The sequence below is a fragment of the Gracilinanus agilis genome, chromosome 1, assembly GCF_016433145.1.
Source record: "Gracilinanus agilis isolate LMUSP501 chromosome 1, AgileGrace, whole genome shotgun sequence".
NCBI lineage: Eukaryota > Metazoa > Chordata > Mammalia > Didelphimorphia > Didelphidae > Gracilinanus > Gracilinanus agilis.
Genome location: NC_058130.1, coordinates 481,211,028 through 481,217,260, shown reverse-complemented (window position 1 = coordinate 481,217,260; position 6,233 = coordinate 481,211,028). Strand labels below are relative to the sequence as shown.

General features: G+C 34.4%; 1 pseudogene; it reads left to right on the top strand.

Annotated features, from left to right (window-relative positions):
- The first annotated feature begins 3,039 nt into the window (after window positions 1–3,039).
- LOC123253178 overlaps window positions 3,040–6,233 on the top strand; it is a 171,704-nt pseudogene continuing 168,510 nt past the window's right edge.

The window sequence follows — 6,233 nt, the reverse complement described above, 5'->3', positions numbered from 1 at the left end:
TCTCTCTCTCTCTCTCTCTCTCTCTCTCTCTCTCTCTCTCTCTCTCTCTCTCTCTCTCTCTCTCTCTCTCTCCCCTTTTGCCTCTTTATTACTTTGCCTCTGCCTCTGCCTCTGTCTCTGTCCTTCCCTCCCTCCCTCTCTCTTCTCCTTCCCTCTGATTTCTTTCTCCTCTCTCTGTTTGTCTCTTGTTTTCATTTTATGTGACTGTCAGGCTCTGTTTGCAAACCTCAAATTTGAATTTAATAGTTGCACTTTTTGCTACACATCTCTATTATAATTTGCTTGAGTTTTAACCTGTTTCACCTGTCACCAAACATAATGAAACCTGGCTTGCCTAACAAAGAAACAAAAATCCACAGAACAACATCTAGCAAGCAACAATATGTTTAATCCTATGGCAACACTTCTCACCCACTGTACATCTTTGACATTGATTGGAGCTACTCATGGAAAGCACACTTCATTCCCTTTATCAAGACCTCCAGGTTTGGATTTATTCTCTGGCAGGATAATCCTGTTGTATGTGCAGTAATTCTGTAGTTCACGTATTTAGTCAGTGATCTTCTGCAATATTTTGATAGAAATAAAACAGTTAATACCTAAAGGAACAGATTACAAATTGCATTACCTTAGCCATGGGGGCAAAAGGAGAGGAGGTCATTGAATCTAACTTTTTGACATGCTAGAATTAAATGTGTTTTCAAATTGAATATCAGAAAAAATAATTACACATATATCTTAGGTTAATTTCCCGAATGCAAAGACATTATGTAAACAAATAACAATTTTTCCTGGGCCCATTCAAATAAATGTACTAGATTTTAAATCAGAGGAGATTTTAGACAATAGAATATGAGTTTTTATAGGCAAATGTGACCAATTAGGAAATCGTAGGAGTTTGGCTTAAGAATGGAAACTATATTGCATCTGCCAGGGGCAAGTGTCATTGTCATTAAGGTTGAAAGAGAGTATAAAAAGCAATGTGTAAGGGATGGATGAGTTGTAAAGTGAGAAAGGAAAGAGGAGGATATATCTGAAACTGATATGCTGATACAAGGATGTGAGCATGTTTATGGAACTTTAATAGTCATATGAACAGCAAGAGAGCTGCATATTTGTTTTTAGTATGCCACCTCAACCTTATAAACTCAATGGAGGGATGTGTGTGTAAAATAGATGACAATTATTTGGAAACAGGATAAGAAAAAAGAAATGAGGATCAAGGTTAAAACTTTATGGAATGACAGAGAACTATAGTAACTAAGGCTGTGACTCATTGTCCCCAAACCCAGATCAGTCCTTAAGTAGGACTAAGTTTGTAAAAGCGATCCTGAAGATTTGTGTTTGAGGGTCTGACCGTGTCAGTCTTTTGATGATTCCCCTATAGCTGTGTCTCAGTGTGTACTACTGCTCACAATGCCACAAAAAGTAGAAATATTGATTCTTTTCATTCCATCCACATGAAGAAAAGGGAATAATGCTGTGGTGAGGATATACAAAGAATGGAAGACATGGAAATGCAGAGCAGAATGAAGGTAAAAAGGTTGTCAGGAGCAGGGGGAAAAGACTCAAAATTCTCCTCTGGTCAAATCTCTCTGAGTTGAATGTTTTCTAGTTAAAGATTCAAATAGGTCCCCAAAGCCAAGCATGAGAAGACTGGTAACATGAAGCTATGAGGTATAAAGAGACCCCTGAAGGAATAAAGGTGCCTGGTGCAGCAGTGGGAGGACAAAGACCAAAATAATAAAGAGAATATCTAGAGAGAAGCTTCTGGTAATGAAGCTAAATAGGGATTATCTTGACTCCCATATTCTGAAGGCCAGGCATATTATATTTTAACCTTTACCCTTCCCAGATTTCTTTGGTATCTTTATTGGGGAATAGGGGGATACAGGCTCTCTGCTACCGGCTGCTGTATGCATTAAAGCAGTACTTCCAATTTTAAGGGATCTCATGTACTCTATTTTCATTTAACAATTTAATGGTAAGACTAATTTTTATAAATAAAGTTACTCCAAACTTATAGCAAGAATAAACATATGAACATCTCCCCACAACTGGAGTTATTATGCCCTCCATGCCACCTAAGTTTGTGGGGAATGGAAATGAATTATGTTCCCATATAAACTCAATTTTTATAAAGTACAGTCAAATCAAGGCCTAAGTCAAATGCCAACCTTGGACTCAAATCAGAGGGACAATTGCTTTTTTCCTTTGCTGACAGGAACATCTGATGTTGAATACTTCTTTTTTCCCAATGACTTAAGTCTATGTCTGGTGGAGATTCTACTGCCTTTACTTGAACTGAAGAGAAAAAACCAAAAACACCTGAATTACAAAAACTGAAGAACTGATCACATCTATTTCTTGTAGCCATGGGAAAATTGAAAAGAGAGAGACAGAGAGATAGATAGATAGATAGAGAGAGAGAGAGAGAGAGAAAGGTTGCTTTTCCTCCAAGACCTTTAAATTAAGAAAAACACCTCCTTGCACAATACTAGAAAAAAAGGACACATTTGTCCCAATCTTAGTAGTAGTGAAAGACACATTCAGTTCTGGCTACATAGTCATTTGGAAAAGATTGTTTGTACCCATATAATAGAAATATTGAATGATCTTTTCTGGAAACTGGTCCTTGACTTCTCCCAAATGAGTTCTTCCATGAGTTCTCTATTATTAACTGATCATTCAATACAACAAAATAATCCTTTATCCTTTATCATACAACTGACAAAGGATAATCTGAATCTTCATTTTTCTTCTCAATTCTCTCATAGTCTCCTCTTCCACTTCATTGTTAATTGAGCACTTTGTTTCACATATTACTGAGAAAATATTATCCATGTCTAGGGGTGGAGCAAAATGGCAAAGTAGAAAAAACACTCAGTTGAGCTCTCCCAAAATTTCCCTACAAACATTTTTAAAACATCACCTTAATTGAATTCTACAGTGGAAGAGCCAATAAAAAGTCAGAATAAAGCATTCTTTCAGTCCAAGATAATTTGGAATATCAAAAAAATATATGCCTATGACACGTAAATGGAGGTTGACCTGAAGTTTAAATGGATGAAACATCAGTTGTGGGACCAGATGATCATGACAGAAAGAGTAGCATCTTTGGAAGCTCTCAAGCCAGAGAAAGTAAAGGGATCAGAAAACTGGTCCAAAAGAGATTTCAGGAGACTCAGGTATTCATACTAGACTCAGGACAAGATGCAATTTAGCAACTCTATTGCCTATACTCATTTCTGGGTCACAGTTCAAGGATGGAGAAGAGCACTTTCAGTCAGTGCAGAGTGCAAGCTCTGAGGGGTAGCATTCTTTTTAGATCAAAATGAAATGGACCCTGAAGACCAGTATCACTTCTTGTCTCAAGACAAAAGGATCTCTGAAGCACAGTGTGCAGTAAAATCTCAACTGATCAAGGGCCCTTCCTGACTAAAAGAATTCAGACCAGGGCAGCAGAATTCATATCTCTTTTAAGATCATACAACCTTAGGCACACTAAAAATTTACAAATTTCTAGAACTAGCACTGAAAAGTACAGTGTGAAAAAACCCTGAAATTTGAGACTGTATTAGTTCTTCTCCCAATGTAAGAACAAAGCAAAATATAAATATAAAGTTCCAAATCAAGAAATAGGTTGGAAAAATGAGCAAACAGACAAAAAAAAGACCTCACCATTAAAACTTACTACAGTGACAGGGAAGATTAAGGTATAAACTCAAAAGGAGATAATAAAGTCAAAACAATTACAATAAAGCAAGCCCAATGAGAATTCCTAGAAAAACTAAAAATGATTATCAGACTAAAGAGTGGTAGAGGAAAAAAATAGACAAATATAAACAAAGGAAGAAAAGTATGAAAAGATAATTAAGAGAATTAGAGAAAAACTTCCTACTGCCTTGAAAATAAAATAAAATATCTATAAATATTAAGTATATTTTAATAACTTTTACATCATTACATATGCATTGCACTTTACATTCCAGCCAAACTAGTCTTCTTACTGCTTTTGCTTATTCAAATATAATATTCACCTCTAATTTTGCCCTTGGCACTTAAACCATTCATAATTAATTCCTTAATTGACATCATAGATTACTATTTTTTTCAAATTCTGCTGAAATGATATTTCATCTTCTAAAGGATTTCTGATTCCCTTGGCTACTAGTTTCACTCTTTCCCCAGAGAAATTTCTTGTATTCATTTTTAGTATATTTCATCTTCACATCATTTCCCTGGATGAAATGAAGCTCCTAGAAGATAGGTACTGCTTAATTTTTATTTCTATAACTCTAGTGCCTTTACAATTTCTGGCATCTAAATGGTGCTCTAAAGAATTGTTGCTTGATTATTTTGAAAAGTTAAAAAAGGTGAAATAAAATGAAATAAACAAAATATATCATATCAAGAGATTTTTAAACAACCAGGCATTAGTTATATTCATACTAACAGAGTAAGAAAAAATAGCAGAATTAAGAGAGATTAACAGGAAAATTATATTATGTTTTTATATTCCTTTAGGTAATGAAGTATATGGTTGTTCAGGGGGCTCTAGTGTCTCTGATATGAGATCTTACTGAAACTTTTTCAGGGCTGCTCATCAATCTTTGGCATATGTCTTTTACCCATCTTTCACCTGTAGCTCCAAGAATCTGGTTCATGTGCAGAAACCATTCCAGGGTAGAGCTATTTTGGAAGGTAAGGTAAACCAAGTTGAGGGTAAGTGACAGGCCTCAAACCCATTGGAGAGTTAGGGGATGTTATTCTCAAACATGTGAAAACTTTCCCAGCAGAATGGACAGATGAGAACATTTTTTTCCAGTGATCATATAGGTAGCTGAAGTAGTGTCTGTGGAACACTTGGAATTTGATCAGCCATTGAAAATGCCAAGGTTGTCCACTGCATCCCAAGCCATTTCCAATTTCCCTGACTTTTGTCTTACCATTGAATCTTGATAATTTTGGAATAAAGAATGAGATCAGTTATTTGAATACAATATCTCACCATCACCCTATCATACCATGGTCCTCTTTAAAAGTGAGAGGGAACACCACCTCTACTGGATTTGTATCCCAAAGAAATAATAAAAGAGTAGAAAAGACCAACTTGTACAAAAATATGTATAGCAGCTCTTTTTATAGTGGCAAAGAATTGGAAATTGAGGGGATGTATATATTGAGGAACAGATGAACAAATTGCAGTAAATGTTAATTGTTATTACTATTGTGCTATAAGAAATGATATGCAAGATCATTTCAGAAAAAAAGTTGGAAAGATCTGCAGAAAGCGATGAAGAGTCAAATAAGTAAAATTGTTATTGTGCACAATAACAGCAATGTTGGACAATGATTAATTGTGAAAAACTGGCTACTCTCAGCAATACAATGATCTGGGAAAATCCTGGAAGACTTACTTGGGGAATGTTATCCATCTCCAGAGAAAGAACTGTTGGAGCTGTCTTTCACAGTTAGTGTATTTATAGTTTTATTTGAGGGCTTGGGTATTGTACAAGGGTGCTTTTGCAACAGTGACTTATGTGGAAGTGCATTTTGCATGACATTAACTAATTTAATTTTAAAATATCAGGGAAATAACAATAATAAAAGTACCTTAAGCAGTATAATATCATCACAACATACCAAACAGCATAAAATATACATTCATAAGAAAAGAAATTCACTTATTTTAAAATAGATAATGTCATAAATGATTATGGTATACTTAAATGTTCCACTTTCAGAGGTAGATAAGTCTAGCAAAAAGTTAAACCAAAGTTATTATTAAGGAGATATATTAAATCTTTTTAAGTATCATCTGAATGACATTAAAGGAGAAATATATATAGATATATATTAATTCTTTCATTAATACATGAATATATCTATACCTTATTGATATATATTCATATGTAAATTTTAAATAGTTCATAGCATTACAAATTATTATTACAAAAATAGACCGTATCAATAGAAAAGAGAAACTATCAATCAACATAATCAGAAGAAATTTAAATTTAATTTTTATAGGTCATGATACAATTAAATTATATTCCAGAATGGAAATACATATGAAATTGTACTTTCTTAGGCAGTCATTGAAGAGTCATAGTCATAATGGAGTGTTCATTGGAAGAATAGTACTTATGAGGATGTCCTGTATGTGAGGTTTGAAGACTGAGGATTTTAGCCTTTGATGTGTGGGTCAATTGCCTTGTAGATCATAAACA